Source organism: Tiliqua scincoides, chromosome 1 (genome assembly GCF_035046505.1).
Source record: "Tiliqua scincoides isolate rTilSci1 chromosome 1, rTilSci1.hap2, whole genome shotgun sequence".
NCBI classification, from domain to species: Eukaryota; Metazoa; Chordata; class Lepidosauria; order Squamata; family Scincidae; genus Tiliqua; species Tiliqua scincoides.
Window position 1 is genome coordinate 46000949 of NC_089821.1, and position 21216 is coordinate 46022164.

Below are 21216 nucleotides of genomic sequence, written 5' to 3' on the forward strand. Positions count from 1 at the left end.
CCAATAGAATTAATGTGATTCTAGCTTTGAACTTTGAAAAAGCAGTTTTATAAATCTTTTAAATAAACACAAAACCAGATTTTGAGCAAATTTCACAAAGTAGTACCTACAGAGCTAAATGTTTTCAGTTCTCCCACAGAATTAAATCTGAGCAGGTTGCAAACATATATGAAGTTAAGGTGGCCTCATTGAAAGTCATTGACAATGAATCAAAGAAAAAAAATTTAGATATCCCCAAATAGCCAAAACAGTTTGAAAACTTACTATGTGTCAACCTTAATTATGTATGCTCTTGGTCATTCTCCTAATTTCAAAGAGCTCAAAACAATTCCAACTGATTACCTTCATGTGACTCAGAAACTTGCCAGGCAAGCTGAATACTGAATAATAAAGACATTTCCTCTTACTTTGTGTTCTACTTTGATAGCACAACATTCAGTTTTGTTTACAGATGAATTCAGATGCTTTGATTTTACTATTCAAGCAAGAGATTGAGAGACGTTATTACAGGATAAAGTGAGGTTTGGTCTAGCCCAAATTTTTAGTACCCTTGCTGTGCACTGTTCTCAGATGTTATGCACCTACGCCAAATTTTTAAAAGAACACCAACCTGTGGTATTAGTTCCTCTGACAGAACGGCAGATTTCTCACCATGAGGCTTCATTCAAAGCTTAGCCTGTCCAGATGGAAGCTGGCTAATTAAAATCAAGTTAAGATTAAGAGCCAACTCCAATGCAGAGTTCTATACTGCATGACCAAACTATTATTTGGCCAAATGCCAGTCCATTTTTAAAATTTTCTTCATTAGTTTACAAAGACAACAAAATATTACTAAAACTATTTTCATTTTAAGATCACAAAAACAGTAAGTTCCAAGAAGGCCAACACTAAATACCATGGCATGACCATAAACTAGCGGAGGGGTCCACAGGGGAGAAAGGGAGAAAAAGATGGCAAAATGTCCAATTCAAGAACTGTGATGGCAAAGTTCTCTCTGCAGAGCAAAATTCAGCTTGCTATGCTGTCAATCAAATCTAATCCCATTATAAAGTCTGTCACCAGACAGGAGTCATACCTAGGCTTTGGTAGTTACAAGTATATAATGAAGTATAGAGATCATACAGTGAAATGATAAATTAGAAATGTGGCAATGCAGTTTTGCTCTGAGTATAAAATGAGTCTAAGATGTTAAATGTAGGCAAATCAGTTCCAAACCTATCTTTATTGTGTTCATTCATCACCCAATACTGTGCACGACACCACATGCAGGGATTATAGTTGTTCCTAATGCAGCAATACTAAATTACATCCATGTGCCAGCATCAACACCACAAGTCACGATGCTGCATCCATCTTGGGAGTATTCGCTAGTAGAATGGGCAATAGGATTGGGTTATAATGTTGTGACATTAGATACACTTGAGTGGGAAGTATTTTCCACCAATATCAGAAGAGCTCTCTTCTGTGTAAGCACACCTAAGAGATGCTTCGCATATTTCAAGGAGTACCCTTCAGGTTGCTCTCTTCTGTCGTGCAAATGCTTTGTGGCAACTCTAGGCATGTGAAATTATTCAAAGATTGGAGTCTTGTGTTCTACCCACAGCATTCCCCTGCCAGGTGGCCCAAACAACACGACAACACAAAATTTAAACCAACTAAGAATAATACACCCTAAACACATAAGCACATAAAACAGGATATCTAGTAAATTGCACAGTGCCTTACAGAAACATGCAAGACTGGAGGGGAGAAAAAGAGAAAGAACTTGCTTCCATTTATGTCAAGAACTGTACAGTTGTATTGCATTTCCAAATAAATCCAAATGAACAGTATATTTAAAAAGCTCCATTCCATGACAACATACTTTTGGTTAGTTCTGATGAACTCTGTTTTGTTTCCTAAATTTCCAATTCACCAAAAACTTTTGTTGTGCACTGGTTACTAGAGCCACCTTGTGCCCTATGGAGCACCTGCAGCTTATAAATCATGAACTAGAAAACACACCCTAAGAAAGGACATGTTAAACCAATTTTTAGCTCTGTGCAGTAAACAATAATCGGAACAATAATAATTTTGAATGGGTTTTTTTTAAAGCATTTTATACTTTTTCTATTGTTCAGAGAAGTTTTTGGGGGGGCAAGTGGGGAGTCTCTCATTATCTAAGGCCAAAGATGAGAAGAGCAGCTGGTTTCGATTATACATTTTATTTACACAAGTATTAAAAACAGCATTAAATCAGTGCTAGCAACTTGAGAAAAAAATTTTTAACCATCCAAGTAATTAAAAAATTTAATTGAAGACACAGTAGGACATTTCCGCACAATGCAAATTACAAAGAGCACTAGATGGCAGATTAAAGTAAAATGTAACCTTGATATACTGAAATACCAGGCTGTATCTATGAGGACTTTCATTTGACAATAAGAACATAAGAACAGCCGCACTGGATCAGGCCATAGGCCCATCTAGTCCAGCTTCCTGTATCTCACAGCGGCCCACCAAATGCCCCAGGGAGCACACCAGATAACAATAATGGCATCCTGGTGCCCTCCCTTGCATCTGTCATTCTGACATAGCCCATTTCTAAAATCAGGCGGTTGAACATACACATCATGGCCTGTAAACCGTAATGGATTTTTCCTCCAGAAACTTGTCCAATCCCCTTTTAAAGGCGTCCAGGCCAGATGCCATCACCACATCCTGTGGCAAGGAGTTCCACAGACCGACCACACGCTGAGTAAAGAAATATTTTCTTTTGTCTGTCCTAACCCGCCCAACACTCAATTTTAGTGGATGTCCCCTGGTTCTGGTATTATGTGATACCAGATGTTCTGGATAAAGAGCATCTCCCTATCCACTCTGTCCATCCCCTGCATAATTTTGTATGTCTCAATCATGTCCCCCCTCAGGCGTCTCTTTTCTAGGCTGAAGAGGCCCAAACACCGTAGCCTTTCCTCATAAGGAAGGTGCCCCAGCCCCGTAATCATCTTAGTCGCTCTCTTTTGCACCTTTTCCATTTCCACTATGTCTTTTTTGAGATGCGGCGACCAGGTGTGGCCTTACCATCGATTTGTACAACGGCATTATAATACTAGCTGTTTTGTTCTCAATACCCTTCCTAATGATCCCAAGCATAGAATTGGCCTTCTTCACTGCCGCCGCACATTGGGTCGACACTTTCATCGACCTGTCCACCACCACCCCAAGATCTCTCTCCTGATCTGTCACAGACAGCTCAGAACCCATCAGCCTATATCTAAAGTTTTGATTTTTTGCCCCAATGTGCATGACTTACACTTACTGACATTGAAGCGCATCTGCCATTTTGCTGCCCATTCTGCCAGTCTGGAGAGATCCTTCTGGAGCTCCTCACAATCACTTCTGGTCTTCACCCCTCGGAAAAGTTTGGTGTCGTCTGCAAACTTAGCCACTTCACTGCTCAACCCTGTCTCCAGGTCATTTATGAAGAGGTTGAAAAGCACCAGTCCCAGGACAGATCCTTGGGGCACGCCGCTTTTCACCTCTCTCCATTGTGAAAATTGCCCATTGATACCCACTCTCTGCTTCCTGGCCTCCAACCAGTTCTCAATCCATGAGAGGACCTGTCCTCTAATTCCCTGACTGTGGAATTTTTTCAGTAGCCTTTGGTGAGGGACCGTGTCAAACGCCTTCTGAAAGTCCAGATATATAATGTCCACGGGTTCTCCCAAATCCACATGCCTACTGACCTTTTCAAAGAATTCTATAAGGTTCGTGAGGCAAGACTTACCCTTACAGAAGCCATGCTGACTCTCCCTCCAACCTGGAACATGACACATAAGAGGCAAAAAGCAGCTTTTCCAGCAACATTGTTCTTTGGCAGCACCAAGGTTGAGACAAGAGGGACAATAAAATCACTAACATTTGTAGCATAAAAATAAAAAGTTAATTGAACTATTGTGTGCACAAGCAGTCCCTGTCCTTTTGTGCTGCACCTCTTGTTTTGTGCTATTTATGGCCTGTGAGCAATATGTTAAATTAGATTTTGAATGACACATATTACTGGATTCATTGGGCATACAGATTCAGTGCTCCTGAATCCATCTAACAACTAAAAGGACTTCTGAGCAGCTTCCTCTGGTGTAAGGATTACAAACTTGACTGTCACTCATCAGATTCTGTTGTACTGAGCAGCTTTGAACTTGTATAGCTTGAGAATGTGGACTGGATCAAGACTGCCTATCTGTACTTGTGACCTTTGCTCATCTTGACCAGTAAAAACTGACAGATCCTAGATTATTTTGGATCCTAGTTTATTAGAAACCAACTAATAATGTCCTCTTCTTAGGCAAGGTGATTTAGGGTGCAATGGCATCACCAATGCCACCATCAGAAGGTCTTGTATGAGATGGTTATATTGACCAATTTAAATCTGGCTCTCAGGCTGGTTTTGGAACAGAACAGCCTTGGGTCACTTGATAAACAATTTACACAGAGCACTACACAGACCAAGGGTGTTCCTACCAGTTCTGCCGCACCTCAACAGATATAATCGATCATGGTATCCTGCTAAATTCTAAGCTGGACTGGGGAGCATTATTCTGTTCTGGTTTCAGTCTTACCTGGATGTAAATGTCCAGAAAATACGACCAAGTGACCACTGCTAGGCTCTTTGGCCATTTGAATCCTGCAAGTTTATATTCCATCTTCTATGTTGTTTAACATCTACTTGAAACTTCTGAGAGAGGCTGTCCAGAGAATGATCTGAAGTTTCACCAGTATGCAGATGATACCCAGATCTACATCACCATGTCACTGAATGGATAGGGACTTGGTGGATGTCCTGAGCCAGTGCCTGGAGAAACTAATATGTTAGGGGTTGTGGGAAATATGCATAGTAATATAGAGGCTTAGTGAACAGTTGGCAACAACAACAGGCAAACCTGTTGTACTTTCAGAGCACACTCTGAAACCGCAGCCTTGTTCCTTGCCTAACTATAAACAGGATGGATAGTATTTTGGAGATGCGCTTCTTATCTCAGTCTATGGAATGTATTATTGTCAGCTAGTTGCAGCTAGTATAATCTCTGACCGACAGTAAACTCAGTTTGTTCTGTACTGCTTGAGAATGAATAAAAAGGCTTGTAGGAGGCTGGGCAAAGAATCTCCTTCTTCAGCTTCCAGCTCCCCCTCCCCCCCAGCATATACACTTTGAAACCTGTCTGTTGTTTCCTCATTGCTTCTGCACCTGCACTACATCCAGCAGCTGGGCTTCTAAGTCCTGCTGCTCCCAAAGTCGCTGCTACAAGGGGTGGACAGGGTGACCAGATAGAATGGAGGACACTGTGTTTATAACTTTAATGATGGTATAGAAAAGAGAATTTTTGGCAGGTGCAGCTCAACATGGAAGGGTTTCAAAAGCTGTAGACCTGAAAGAAGAGACAGAACACCACAATAGTAATGCATGATGACTGGCTACCAGTGGGTGGGAAAATAAGCAGGACTGTGGCTACTCACTTGCCCATCCTCTCACACACTACAACGGGCTGCGGTTTGAGGTGGGTCCCTGCACCTGATAAAGTGAAAGATACTTCTTTAAAGCAATGAATACTGTTTCAAGGTGTTCCTGGGCCCAGCTTTGTCCCTGGATGATCAGGAGGGGATTTGGCTAGGAGTGCTTTTGCATGGCTTCACCTTGACCACAACTGTGGCCCTTTCTTGAGAAAGCAAATTTGGAACTATCAGCAATGCCCCAAGCATCCCACTTAGATTCTGCAATGCGCTCTGTGGGGCTGCCCTTTGTATTTGGAAATGACAACTGGTGCAAAATGTTGTTGCCATGTTCCAACTGCTGATGCAGATTGTGGCATCAGTGGATCAATCCCAGTGTTCACATCCTTCCGGAATGGGTCATATATTCTACCAGTTGGTTCATTCTATCTTATGAGTTTACGATTAAAATAACAAAACAGCATCTTTGAAACGGAGTAGGATACAACACTAATAGAAACAGATGTTCATTTACAAGACATAGAAAGTCATTCCAATCCCTTGCTGGCCTTTATACTCATGTAATTACATAAATGAGAATTTATCCTATGAATCCAGTCCTTCAAAATGTTTTATTTCCAATTACAATACAACTCAGATTATACTTTTGCCCAGCAGCTACTGTAGTTCTTGCAATATTTTCATTACTAATAAACTGAATTATTTAGCATTTCTCAATTTGCAACATTAGATCTTTTTTAAGCCAATATTTAATTATTCCATTCGCTGGTGCTTTAGAACTGTCTTCATTTTAGACCAGTGTTTCACACACTATGGGTTGGGACCCACTAGGTGGGTCCCGAGCCAATTTCAGGTGGGTTCCCATTCATTTCAAAATTTTATTTTTAATATATTAGACTTGATGCTACCATGGTCTGTGACTGCATTTGGGGAAATGTTACAGACCTGTACTTTTAACAAGCTACTATGTATATTCTTTTAACAATGTTAGTCAATGGAACTTACTCCAGTGTAAGTGTGGGTAGGATTGCAGCCTAGGATTGTTTAAAATGTTCCTGCTTGAGGATGTCACTTCCGGTCATGACATCACTTCCGGTGGGTCCTGACAGATTCTGATTCTAAAAAGTGGGTCCCGGTGCTAAATGTCTGAGAACCACTGTTTTAGACAAACCATTATTATGCTTTATGAAAACACTGAATAAGCAGAAAAAAAGTTTCAGGACAAATGTAGGTGGACTTAACTCCTCCACAGAATCATGGGTGGAAATACCAGGCCCCCAAAATAATGTAGTACTGGGGACACGCTAAGTCCCTCCTTAGCAAACTGCTGAGGGATGAACTTGAACTGGAGAAAGAAATCAGGTTGGCATTTAAAAGAAGAAAGTGTTTTAATAACAGATAACTTCATTTAGTTACACAAACTAGGAAAATTCATTTTCAGGTCATGACTAAGAGAAAATTTCCAGACACATTAAGGCTGCAATCCTATATATCCTTTCCTGGGAGTAAGCCCCATTAAATACATTGGAACTTTCTTCTGAGTAGATAGGGTTAGGACTGTACAGTACTGTAAGTGACTGTGTTGGGAAACCAACCAAAGTAGAAGTGATCCTAGACTTAATCCCAGGATCCAGTGCAAAATGTAAGCACTGTTGAACCAGTAAGGAACAGTGACTATAGTGCTATCCACTTCACCACATGAGTAACTGGAAAGTTTCCAAGGGAGTCCAACATAGGCACATTTTACTTCAAAACAGGGAAGTTCTCTGAAATGAGGGGATAAGTAAAAATGAAGCTGAAAAGGAAACTCAAGAGGGTTAAATCTCTCCAGGAGATTTGGATGCTATTTAAAACCATGACAACAAAAGTTCAACCAGAATATATACCAGGAAGTAGAAAAGGCACCATCAGGTCTCTTTTAAACCATCAGGTTTAAGAGGAGTCAAGGAAGTTATACAGGTTAAGGCTGCTTCCTTCAGAAAACAGAAGTCTTGCCCAAATGAGAACAAAAAGGAATAAAAACCCAGAGGGGAAAACAAAAAAGTCGACAATAAGGGGTGCAAAAAAGAAACATGAGGAGCGCATGGTTAAAAACAGCAAGAAAATATCCAAAAGCTTCTTTAAATACTTCACAAGCAGGAAACCTGCCAGGAAGATGGTTGACCTGATAGACAACAAGGAAATAAAAGGTTATGTTAAATGTGATACAAATTGCAGAGAAGTTGAATGAATTCTTTTGCATCTGTCTTCATGACATAAGAAGTAAGGCGGTCTCTGAACCACAGACTGCAGCACTCTGAGAAAAGCCTTCCAAGTATAGTATGCTAGTGGTGAAGCCTTACTGTTCTATGAGGCAGTTCCCTAACTTTGCAGGGAATCTTTGCAAAGAGTCACGCAGGTAGCCGCTTCTGTCACACATCACCCCAGAAGGCTCTGTACCCAGAATTCCAGGCGGAAGTGGCTCCCCCCCCCGTGACTCTTTGCAAAGATTGACTGCAAAGATAGGAGGCTGTGATGTGCAATGGTAAGGCTTTGCCACCACCATGCCTGGAAGGCTTTTCTTGGAGCACTGGATTTGGCCTGTAGGCCAGGCAGTGGCGTCACTAGGGTTCATGTCACCTGGTGTGAGAAGCCAGTGCGTTATCCATGCAGTGGGCAGGGCAACATCCCAGGTGGTGGGTGTGGTGATCTACCATTACCCCAGCCCCACTGATTTTTTGGCTGTATCTTTTGATAGAATAAAGATATTTCAATGCAGTTTGTTTCACTGAATTCTGCAAGAAATTACGCATTGATTGATATATAGCATGAAGGTATTATTATTCTTACAAACTGTGATTTTGGTCACGAGTGGTGTCACACACACACACACACACACACCCCGGGTGTCAACTTACTAACACCTTATTGCAGCAGTCTCAAACTTTTAACACCGGGACCCACTTTTTAGAATGACAATCTGTCCGTCATGGCCAGAAGTGACATCATAAAGCAAATTAAACTAATAATTATAAATAATTAAATTAAAGTAAAACAAATAATTAAATAAGGGGAAGCCAGCCCTGTTCACCTAGTGAATTTTCTCTGTAGCTTGCCTGCAATAACACCCCCCCGCCGCCCCCCCCAAAGGAATCAGTAAGATTTTCAGCCCTACCCAGTACCCAGTTCAATTTAAGTTCTTATATTTCAAGCATATCACTACCAGGACCAACCGAGCTTTACAAGTCTAAAATAGAAAAAAATTCACCTTACCCTGTCAAGCCTCTGCTTCATTCTTTTTAGGAGCGGGGCTGCCTTCTGGAGCATTTGTTGAGCTCCTGTTCCATCAGATCAGGACCATTCTGGTGGCCTCACATTTTCCTTTGCCTGACCTGCCCAGGAGCAAAGGCACCTTTGCTTACTCACAAGTAAACGCAACTGTGTGGCTTAGTTTCGCTTTCCATAGGGATCAATACGTTTGCCAGCTTGGAGGGAGGGACCTCTCTCTCGGGTGTTTTTGGGGGGCTACATTATTGGATTAGGACCATTCTGGTGTTGTTGGATTTCTCTCAGCCTGCCCTTTCCAACGGACTAAGGCAGGTTCACCTACTCATGAGTAAACGCATTAACCTTTACGTAAGGAAGGCACTAGATTGAGTTTTGCCCTATGTTTGGCATGGCTGCATCAGTGCAGGAAAGTTGGACAGGATTGGGCCCCTGAAACACGGTATATAAATATATATATAACTACCAATACACACAGTGGGGGATAAAGGTTCTTAAGCGTGGCCCTTCCAAATGGACTAGCAATAAACAAGGAACTGTTTCTCATAGGTTGTGCAGCCATTTAATTATTTTTACTTTCTAAAGCTTTGGAAAAATGACAGAAGATAATTGCAAGCAGACATATCACTTTCAGGAGCAATAAAAATAGTTCCTCTTTAATCAGGCAGATTAACTAAAGATTGAGGCAGTGACTAGACAGCATTCATACAGTTTTTGTTTAAGCCATTTAAGCCAACATTGCATATACACAACAGGGACCAAATGTATACACCTGTGGCCTGGGCAAAAATGGGTTAAAGGCCGTTTTAGTTTGCTGAACCGATATTGAAGAAAAATTAAGAGTTGAATTAAGGAATGGTGACAATTAGTGTCACTGATATTAAATTAAAGATAACACTGCGTAACACAAAAACGGTTGAATTTTAATGTTTTTTATACAATTCAAATGTGCTGATTCCAATGGTATTCTTAGTTTTTTGTATCATCAAAACTTTTACTTATTTTAAATTGTGTTTGTATCTATCCTATTGCCTAATGCAGTTGATTCCCAAACCGTGTGCCACAGCTCCTTACGGCACCATGGTGCACTCACAGGGATGCAGCAGGATAACCCTGGTCATCCCTCCTACTGGCTCTCCTGGGTACCGCCATCTTGGATCTCACTAGTTCTAATGAGGTTTGAGTGCTGTCCTCTGGAATCATTTCTGAAATCCTCACACCAAAATTAAGAAACATCAAAATATTCAAATACACACAAAATTGTTCAAATTTTGTTATGCACTATAATGCTTTGAGCTGACTTGGGGGGGAAAAGGACCGAATTAAATTTGGTACACCAAACAGGTTCACAAGTTTATATTTCCACAACATTTCCACAACAGGTCCACAAAATATATTTCTAGTCCATCTGCCAACAGGGTTCCAGAATGGTGCACTAGTCAGTGTCTGACATGAACTATGGAGACCTGGGTTCAAATTCCTGCTTAGCCATGGAACTCACTTGGTGACCTTTCTTGGACAAGTTACCACACAGGTCATCACATTGTTATACGAATAAGATGGAGGAAGGAGCCACGTACGGAAGCCAGATTGTTAACAGGTGTGGAGGAGCGTTCATGTGTCAAATGTTTCTTTTGTAAAACAATTTAATACCTCAATTTTAATTCTTGGCTTCCCTCTACAGCAGCATCACACCTCAACTTCATTGCAGAAAAAGCATCATGCATATACCTGGTCAGGAAATTTGTTTTGAGCACCTTGTCTGGCAAGAAAGGTATCTTCTCCTCCCTTCCTCAGTTTCTTTCCACTATTTCAGCAGTTGGTGTTAATAACTTTTTATCAAGGCATAAGAAGCAAATGTGCAACAGGTATTAACCGCCCATTTTCCTAAACCACAACTCAGAGAGAGCATCTCCAGTCACTTACAATGAAAACATTCCAGGTCCACTGAATGGAGGCAAGAATTACTAGAATAAAGATTGGGTGGTGTGCGCGAACTCACACACACACTATATGTGCAAACTTTAAATTGGTATGGTTTCAGTTTGGCTTTCTCTCATATAGGACTTTGAGGTCACACAACTCTTTTCTTCAGCTAGTGTACAAATTATTAGAGCAAATGTATGATAAGATACATAGAATTTGCTATTAATGTGTTGCGAATATTCTACTGCAGTGGTTCCCAAACTGGTGGGTCATAACCCACCAGGGGGAGCTGGAAGAACGGCATTTCCCCATAAGGGGAGTAGCCCTGCTCTGGTGGCATCAATGCAGCCAAGGGACTTTTTCACTTATCTTGGAGGTTGGGCAGTGCTGGCCTTCAGCAGGGTGCATGGGACTCACAGCCCACCAAAAATCAGGTTGCAACTCACTAGTGGGCCCCAACCCATAGTTTGGGAATCACTGATCTAAAGCATTTGAGACCACTGGAATACACAAGCTTTGGAGACCTGCTTATCAGACTTGCTTGGTTCATGCTATAGGAAAAATTGAGCAAAAACAAAAAAGGGAACCTCTGTAAGTGCTTCCACTGAGAGGTGAGGCTTTGTTTTACTCACAACACTCCTAGCTCTGAAAGTGTATGTATAGGACTGCAGCCTCAGAGTCCTAGCACACTGCAAGACATTCTAAACCAGGGTGTCAAACTCATTTCATACTGCAGGCCAAATAGCCTCCCATTCATGAGGCACCTGCCGTTCATGAGGGCCAGAAGGGACATCATTAAGAAGGAAGTGATGCTATTAAGCAGGTGATTACCATCAATAAGCACTTTTTTCTCACCTAGGAATGCATTACTTGCAAATGACAAGAGAAAATAAGCGATTTTCAAACTGTCAGGGAATTTCAGGACCACAGGAAGTCCTTGCAGGGGAGGGAAGGGAGGAGGCAATGCGATCCCCAGGATGGCGTTGCTAAGGAGGGCTGCAGGAACTGGGATGTACTCACCAGTCCCTGCAGCAGCCTGTCGGGGGTGTGGGGAGCCCTGCGCGAGCATCTGCAGGGCTCCCCAGCCTTCTAAAAGTGAAAGTGGAGTGATTGCGCTCCAGTTCTGGTTTTGTGGAAGTGGAGTGCAATCAATCCACTTTCACATTTGGAACATCAGGGAGCCCTGCAGATGCTCACGCAGGGCTCCCCGTACCCCCGACAGGCTGCTGTGGGAATTGGTGAGTACATCCCAGTCCCTGCAGCCCCCTTAGTGATGCGATCCTGGGGATCGTGTCGCTGCCTTCCGCCCGCCCCTTAAGGGCGCAGAGGACAGGGCTGTCAGGCTGGGGTGTCGCGATGCCCCAGTTTGAATAGCTCTGACTTAGCCCATCAGCTCTCAATCTGTGGGACCAGGACCCCCCAGGGGGTCATGACCAATTTTTCATAGTTCGTAAAACTGTCAGGGCAGATTAGGATATGTGCATCAAGGGTTAAACAAGCTGCTACTAGGGGGTTGGAGCACTGCTACTCAATCAGCATTATAGCCTCACAGCATTTATAAATCAGGCAGCAGCCTCTAGGGCAGTGGTTCTCACAAATTTAGCACCGGGACCCACTTTTTAGAATGAGAATCTGTCAGGACCCACTGGAAGTGATGTTATGACCATAAGTGACATCATCAAGCAGGAAAATTTTAAACAATCCTAGGCTGCAATCCTACCCACACTTACTCTGGAGTAAGTTCCATTGACTAACATTGTTAAAAGAATATACATAAAAAGTACAGGTCTGTCACATTTCCCCAAATGCAGTCACATCCTATGGTAGCATCAAGTCTATGATATTAAAAATTAAATAATGAAATGAATGGGGGCCCACCTGAAATTGGTTCATGACCCACCTGGTGGGTCCCAACCCACAGTTTGAGAAACACTGCTCTAGGACCTCTACAAAGTTTGAGAACCACACACTATGGGACACTGACTATGGGGCTACTCTGACCTGAGCCAGCTCAATTGCAGGTGCAAGTCTACTTTGCTTCGATCAGGCCCAGGAAGAGGTTCGGGACTAGGCATGCACCACCGCTGTTGATCCTGCCCCTCTCACAGTCCTGATCCACCCTCCTTTCTGCCCCATTGTAATCTATTCCAACAAACCCCCTTCCCCGTTCCACTCTCCCCCAATCCCCTGCACAGACTTACCTGCTCTGGTAAATGTCCATGGGTCCACCAGTGTGCAGGAGTCCATTGCACTCATCAACAGAGGGTGCTTGACGCCAGCCATAAAGCAGTCTCCACTAGCGCAATGCTAGTTACACTGATGGGGGAGGATGTTAGAACTGGGGCATTACTGTTTCAATCGTTTTTTGCAAGTGGAAGTCTATGACTCCTTAGTCTATATTACACTAGTTAGAAGGGAAGACTTAGAGATTAGCCAGAGGCCTCCAACATGATTCCTCTTAACAGACATATCAAAAACTCAGACAAAAAGGAAGATACCAACCTCCTATTGCTTTCTCTGAGGCTTAGAATATCAGTTATGAAGAGCAATCAGATGGTGGAAGAAACATGCTCTTGCACTGCAAGGCAGTGTAGTGCTTTCAGGGCTCACAAAGGGGTTAATGCCTTGCCTGTAGTCCTGCTTCAGGCTGCAGAACAAAGACTCTACAATGATCCTCCCTGTTTCATTTTATGCCATCTCACTGAGATGTGTCATGAGCCACTTCACTTACTTCCTGCACATACAATAGCTTTCCCCCAATCTGTTACTGTAGGTCTTTACCGTCTTGCTGTTAGGGTGGACTATTCTATGAATTTTCACAATAGAAAAAAATATTTTGCAATCCTTTCAGCTGTACAGTTGTGCATGTTCTCTCTCTCTCTCTCTCTCTCTCTCTCTCTCTCTCTCTGACAGCAACCCAGCCCAGTAATTGCTTCATCCAGCCAGGAAAGGATAGAGGAACATAAGAACAGCCCCACTGGATCAGGCCATAGGCCCATCTAGTTCAGCTTCCTGCATCTCATAGCGGCCCCACCAAATGCCCCAGGGAGCACAACTGATAACAAGAGACCTGCAACCTGGTGCCCTCCTTTGCATCTGGCATTCTGACATAGCCCATTTCTAAAATCTGGAGGTTGCACATACGCATTATGGCTTGTAAACCGTAATGGATTTTTCCTCCAGAAACTTGTCCAATCCCCTTTTAAAGGCATCCAGGCCAGAGGAGAAAAGAATAGGGAGGTTGCAAGTAATTATAATGCCACTGGGCTTCAGGAGGTTGGTCAACAAGTTGGTTTTGAACAGTCAAATGTGGCAAATGGGCTGTAGATTGGCAACCTCCAATCTATATAGAGCAGGGCTCTCCAAGCCCCAGCCCAGGGGGCCACATCCAGCCCTCCGAGGACATTATCCAGTTCATGCAGTTCCCCAGCCTCTCAGGGCTAGAAATAACTGAAGAGATGCACTTCCAGATTTTCCAGCATGGGTATATACTGCATTCAGCCAATAGAGGTGCTGAATGTACTGCAATGTAATGGAATAATTCCATTCCACCTCTAGTGGCTGAATGTGGTACACTGTATACCTATGTTTTTTCAAAACCCATTCCTCCTCTTCCTGTGCAAGTTGATTTTTCCCTCTGCTATTCTCTTCCTTCTAACCCCACCCATGTACTGTATTCAATCAAACTCTTAGTACATCATTTCATACCATACCAATTTAAAGTTTGCACATTTTTCTGGCCCTCAACACCATGTCAGATGTATAATTAAGCCCTTGTGCTGAAAAGTTTGGAAATCCCTGACCTAGAACAATAAAACCAAGGGCCACAAGACAGAAAATGTCAGTGGCAGCATAATCACTTGCAACCTTTTGTTTGAAATCCCTGCACTGGTCCTTCCCCGTTTGGATGCCCTGGAACATTAGCTACCACAAGCCAGCAACTTCAATAAAGAAATCCTGCAGGCCATCAAGAGCATTTACGCCCTAATCCTAAATTACATGTCCTTGGAAGAAAGACCTACGGACTAAAGCAAATTTATTTCCAAGTAAGCATAAATATGAAATACAGCTTCAACATTTTGCATGTTTCCCTCCAAAACTCAGAAGTCAAACAGAAGCAAAAAATTAAGACTTCTTTCTGCCAAAACATGCAGCACAAGTAAAATTCTGATTACAGGTTCAGCCTATTTATACACTGATTTTTTATACTCTGATTTGACTCAACACAAATGGCCACTGCAAATGAGAAGGAATGTGCTGATGCCTGGAGAAGGGGAAAAATATACTCCTTTAAAATCAGTTTAAAAAACTGAACAGTCTTTTAACAATAGCCTCCTTAATGAGAGAGAGAGAGAGAAAGAAGGCAGCTGGCTGACAATCCATCAATCTTTCTCTCTCCAGGCGACCCCTCCCTTCCCTCTGAGCATGTGAAAGAAAGATACTTTGCATTGGTGAAGGGCGGGGTCAGAGTGAAGCATTTCTAAGCACCTTGAGAGAGACTGATTGTTGGATTGTCATCTTAATGACTCTATCTTAACATCACAAAGGTCAGCAAGGCTGTTTTTAAATCACTAGAGCAAAGAAACTTTGTTTTTTAAATTGATTTGCTATAGTGTGTTTTTTTGCCATCCACCTGAGTGCTTGGAAGGAACCCATGGGAATAATTAGTCTCAACCTGTAGTTAACACGAGTGGCCATTGACTGCAAGAGACTGACTTGCATAAGCATTTAAGGTATTGTTATGTTAGAGAAGTAACCAAAGCAAAAATGCGGAACCTAAGCTCAAGCATAAGCTACCAATGTTTTGTATTTTGTGTCACTGCATTTGCAACATAAAGCGAAGGAAAGAGGCAATCCTATTTATTCAGCCTTCTCATTAATTGACAATTCTGTGACCTACTGCCACTCAGACAGACACAGTCTCATCTCTAGCAAAACCCAGGTTCTCTTTTTGACTAGGCCAAAATGCAAGCGCTCTCAACCTCAGCAGCAGGATAACAAAAAAAGGTCTTACAAAAGCTGGAGCAAGATTTGTTCTTCTTTCACCATCAAAACCAAATAAGCCAAGGAGAAGAGTGGGCAAAATTGCTTCAATTGAAGTCATATCAATGGGGAAGCTGACTGAGACCATACACTGAACCATAATTGCCCTCCATCAAATTCATGGGTCCAAACTGTCTGTTTTCCATCTGCTCCTACACCAATTTAAGCAATTTTGAACTTTGCTCTCCCTTGGCGAATGTATCACAGATTTATTAGAATGTCAGGGCTCAATTGTTAAGATTCTCTAAGGCAGGTTATTACAAGGTGTGGATTTTTGATGTCCCATCAGCGAAGCCTAGGAACACCAAAGGAGCACAATCAATGCAGCTTTACTCACCCTGGAAACCCATAATATAAGATAATGAAATACTCCAGGAAACAGAGCAAGGGGATTATTCTCTTCTCCCATTACCTTAAAGACTTCTCCACTAATGGTACTCAACACAATAAAGAGGTTTTTAAAATACTGTGTTTTGAACTGCCAGAAGTCATCATTGCTAATATCATGTGTTTTATAGATTCATATCCCCTTGTTACAAGGGTTGAACCTGTGCTAATCTCTGTTAATGAATGAGTTTGTGCTTTCATACTTATCACTGTATTCACACAGTAACCTTAGTAACTATACAAGTATCTTCATTATGAAAGTATTTCAGATATGACCAGTGGATTTTGATTTAATTAAAAAAGGGTCAGCCCTAGGATACTCTATTATGTTCAGTTTAAAAAAAATTGCCACTGTTTTAGACAAGTGAGCATGACAACAAAGATCATCTTTGAATCCAGTGCAATATAGTACCCCTTGATAAAACATTATCAAGCCACAAATTCACTTTGCTAACAACTACCCTGACTGCCAAATATGGAACCTGAAGCAGTATCTTGGCAGTCATAGCATCAGTCACTTTTTATGTGAACATCTGCCTTCCAGTTTACTATACAATCCAAACAGTGTTTCCCAAAATAGCAGAAACAGACAATGCACATGACATTCACACAAATGACCTACTTGTCAACATTCAAGATGAGCTATTTTCAAGAACAGAAAAATATTATTTGCAATGAATGCTTTTCTGCATGGAGATCTACTTACTATTAGTCTCATGAGTATTAAAGTAAATACGTAAGAGCATATACAATATTAAAATACTACAAACTGACTTGAGATGTAGTACTCAGGCTCTATGCATGCAATACATGTTTGCCCAAATAGTGATTTTAAAAACATGTTCTTGAAAGAAAGAGAAACCCATCATTCACCTTTCATCTCACAAATGACTGAGGATTCCAACTCAAATTCCCTTGCCACACAATTTATTCCAGTACAGTAATGATTTTCAAGTGTTCTACCTTTGGGGAATAGGTTGTGTGTTTTAAAAACACAACTTGTCCATCCATTGCACAGCTACATATTATAGAGCAGCATTTTTCAACAATTGTTCACCGCCATACCACTTTGCTTAGTCCACCTATTGAAAGTATCACCTGAACTAACTGGCAAGGACGTAATTGCCAGTTACTTCTGGATTGGGAGGCCAGACACAACACAACACCATACCGTTAAGAGGCTCAGGAAAGATGGAAGGTCTTTTTTGAGCACATGAAAAACACACATTGGACCTCTGCCTGCTGAGCCAAGCCTCCTACCACTACTTGCTTTGTTGCTGGTCTTGCGGACAGGTGGTACTATATGTATCACCAGACACCACCTCAAGACACCACCACCAGTGGTACAAGTACCACTACTTGAGAAACATTGTAAATTTCTGGAATGTTTCACTAGACAATCTCATTCATGACATTGCTTAGTTTAAGCAAATCGGAATCGCATCTTCAACATGCTCAGAACTTCCCTGCAAGAATATATTGCAGGGAAATAGTTGCTTGCTCACCACCAGTGATCTTTCAGGGAAACTTCTCTACTGTTACCAATCAGTCCAAGCTGCCTTTTCCTTCAGATACAATATGTAACCAAGTGCAGCAGAGAACCAAAGGAGCTGTGCAGCTTGAAATGTGACTAATTCCATTATATTCGAGTATTTTGTTGAATCGATATGAAACACAACAAGAAGTACAGATTGGTTAATATTGCTACTGTCTTCAAAATAAATCAAAACTGATATTTCAATTGAGGGTTTTTTTTTTCTAAGAAGTTTTATATTTTACTGAAGCCAGGAAAGCAGTGATATAATTCTGGATAACTCCCAAAGAAATTTGTCCCTGCCTAACTGATAGCTGTGTTAGCCCAGCTGCAACATAAAACAAAGCACCTAAGCCACATTTAGCATCTTAAAAACTAATAGATTTAGGACACAATCCTAACCAGGTCTACTCAGAAGTAAGTCCTATTTTGTTCAATGGGGCTTACTCTCAGGAAAGTGTGGTTAGGATTGCAGCCTTATTGTGGCATAAATTTTAATCAAGCAGCGTCACATCATCTGATGCATGAAATGTTACATGTGAACATTTGGGGACATGCACACTGGAGGATGAAAATAGTAAATAGTGGGACTACACAGCAACAAAATGGGAAGATCAGCCTGACATTTATGTGCCATGTTCTGTATGTAGGAATTATCATGTTCCTAGTGACTACTTCCAACAACATAATTTTCCTAGCTTTGCTATATATAGTCAACACCTGCAGAGGAAGAGAAATTTCTGGTCTTGATCAAACTTTTAACAAATAAATCAAACTTGCTTTTCAGTTATAGCCCAAACAGACTCCAACATGAAATTTCTGAAGCTTAGGGGCTGAATAGCAGCAACTTTCAGGTCAATAGCAGAGAAACAGCCTTGGAAACAGACCTGCACTCCTGCTGTTTCTGAATGTTGCGTTTATGATATCAGAGGCAGGTGTAGATGTGTATGGTGTGTAGAGACTGATCTTTTGGCCTACAAAGCCAGCAGATGAGCATTGTTGGCAGAGGATGGTATATACTGGACATAGAGGACAAGGATCAATGAACTTTAATAGTTTGGCTGATGTTTTTAGATGCTGCAATAGTATCGCCTGAATAGATACAGGGACACAATATCCAAGTTTGTTGCAGAGCCTAGACTCTCTGTTCAATGGACTGTTGTTGCTGGTGAGTAGCCTTTTTATAGCACGCATAAGCCTGGAAACAAGGAAGACTCTATCCCTTAAGGTCTGTAAGGAAGAAGAATGATTGTTCAGATAGGCTACACAGATCATTGATGATACACTGAAGTGTTTTGTTTTTTTTTCACCTGGGAGCACTAAGTGAAAGATAGAGTTACTCAACATTTCTTCTGAGTATCTCCTGTAGAAGACCACTCCTGGATTAAGTCTATCAGTGAATTCCTTCACTTTATTATGTAAGTATTATCATCTCATAAGATACCCAAAGCAAATCCAGCAGGTATAAACCCATCCAAGAAACTGGAAGAAGCACAGTTGTATCATAAGATTTGGCTACAGGCAATAGATCCTGTTGTGTGAACTGGGTGGTAGCTGGAAGAAAGTTGATCTGTAACAGCCAGTGGGTATGGGGTTTATATGCCCATTATGTAGTTGCGCAGTGGCACCCAGAAAGTGAACTTGCTTCATGAGCTAATCCAGGCTCAGGTTAATAGAAGGCTGGAAGTTCTGGTGAAATTTCTCAAGGGTCTCTACCCTGTACATCCAGATGATAATGCCATTGATTATCTCAGGCAGAGGAAGGAACTTTGGAGTCAGGAGCCAAGAAATTGACCTTCACAATTACTTGTTAGTTATAATAGTATCACAGGAACTACAGTAGTGCCTAGATTTTTTTATCATGAAATAAGTCCCCCCATTACTTGATGCACTCAAGAACGATAAACTTAAATCTTTGAGTATTTAAATACTATCAGAGCAAATAAATAAAAATTAGAAGATGACAGCACTTAAGTGGAATAGAAATACATTTACACTTTGAAATATTTAAGAGTCAATAATTTTCTGACATCCTTTTTTTACATCTTCAAAACCTTGACAGAATTCCAAGCCCGTATAAAACCACACTGTAAGGTAGCCCAATAATACCCCCATCTATTTCAATGTTTGTCCCCCACTGTACGACACTGCATGGTCCACCCATTTGAAGTACCACTGGAAGTAATGGGTAATTATGCAACCACCAGTTATTTCCAGGCTGGGAGGCCAGATGCAGTGTGACAAACACCAGTAAGAGGCTCGGGATAGATAAGAGGGCTTCTTCAAATGCATGACAAGCACACTTTGTAGCTCTGCCCACCAAGCCAAGCTTCTTACCACTGTTTGTCATGTTACATCACTGGTCTCACTGCAGGGCAGCGCCTCAGAGGAATTTTATCAGGGGGTACAAAGTTTCTTTTGGGTCCCTCTGCAAAGGGGGAGGGTGAAACAGAGTGGGGGAGGGTGGTGACAGGCAAGTGGAATGGGAGCAAAACAGGGTGAGGGGAGGGTGGAGACAGCTGGAAGCGCAGGTCTACCCACCCATGTGGCATCGGCAACTAGGTATAGTAATACGGAAAACCAAACACACTAAGCCGCTCTAACATCTTTCAATATAGAAAGTCAAGCAGAACATCAGCATCATCATATTTAGGTTCACACTAGAATGGAAAGTGTCCTGTGTGCACCAAAACACCCTTCTGTAGTCCCACAGCTGTGTCCCCAAGCTCCTTCATGCTAAACGGATCCACAAGCCAAAGAGCTACATAGCAGGCCAGTCACCTCCCAGATTTGACACTGCATTAGGGAGTGTCCTGCATGCATTCCTCGGCCCAGCATATACAGCTTGCTAGTGGCTACAGTAGCTGCAACCATTGAGGTAGTGTCCCCAGCATCCCATGCAGGCAACAAGTCTGAGTAGATAGCAAAATGTTAGATCCCAGGAAATTTCAGGAGTGCCTCCTTTGGCTCCTGGGCCCCCTTTGTGTACCCTGGAACTGAGTACAAATTCCTCTCCTAGGCACTGTGGTAGGGATCCTGCAAGTACCACTAGGCACCACCTCAAGTACCACCGGAGGTACCTGTGCCACTGGTTGAGAAATCTACCCCTCTTGAAATCACTTCCACTCCAGACCAAAAAAGAGAAGTTCTTTCCCAGTTCTCCAGCTGAGTTGCTTGACACTTATTTTCCCCACAAATCATCCTGATCTACCTCCTGGCAATCAGTGACCCTGCACTTCAACCCCTTAAGACTTCCCCCCTCCTTAAGTGCCTGCGATGTCTACTGCCTACATTCAAGCAGCCTCTCTTGCGCTTCGGGGGGGGGGGGGAGGCTTGTCCTGCTGCCAAGAGCATCTGGCTTGCCCCCCTTTGAGGGGGCACACAGAGATGCGCTAAAAGCATCCCACTCTCCTCCTTCTGGGAAGCTGCGCCTTCCCAGCAGGCAGCGCAGCCCCAGAGCGCTCCCAAGGCGGCCTTGGAGAGCTCCCAAGACAAGCCAAACCAGCCGGGGGGGGGGCAGCGCGCACCAGCCCAGCGAGGTCTGGAGAGAGGGCAGGAGCGGAGCCTCCCAA

At 42.3% G+C, this 21216-nt stretch overlaps 1 protein-coding gene across 2 annotated transcripts in view; it reads right to left on the reverse strand.

The window, feature by feature from the left end:
• The window catches only part of PARVA (parvin alpha), an 87855-nt gene that overhangs the window by 66218 nt on the left and 421 nt on the right, over positions 1–21216 (reverse strand). Inside the window, exon 1 of one of the 2 annotated variants that reach the window (XM_066639108.1) lies at positions 8743–8844. The exons of the other annotated variant lie outside the window; for it this stretch is intronic. The gene's annotated coding sequence lies outside the window, so the exon portion shown is untranslated. Of the gene's footprint in view, positions 1–8742; positions 8845–21216 lie in introns of those variants that run through there. 2 annotated transcript variants of the gene reach the window in all.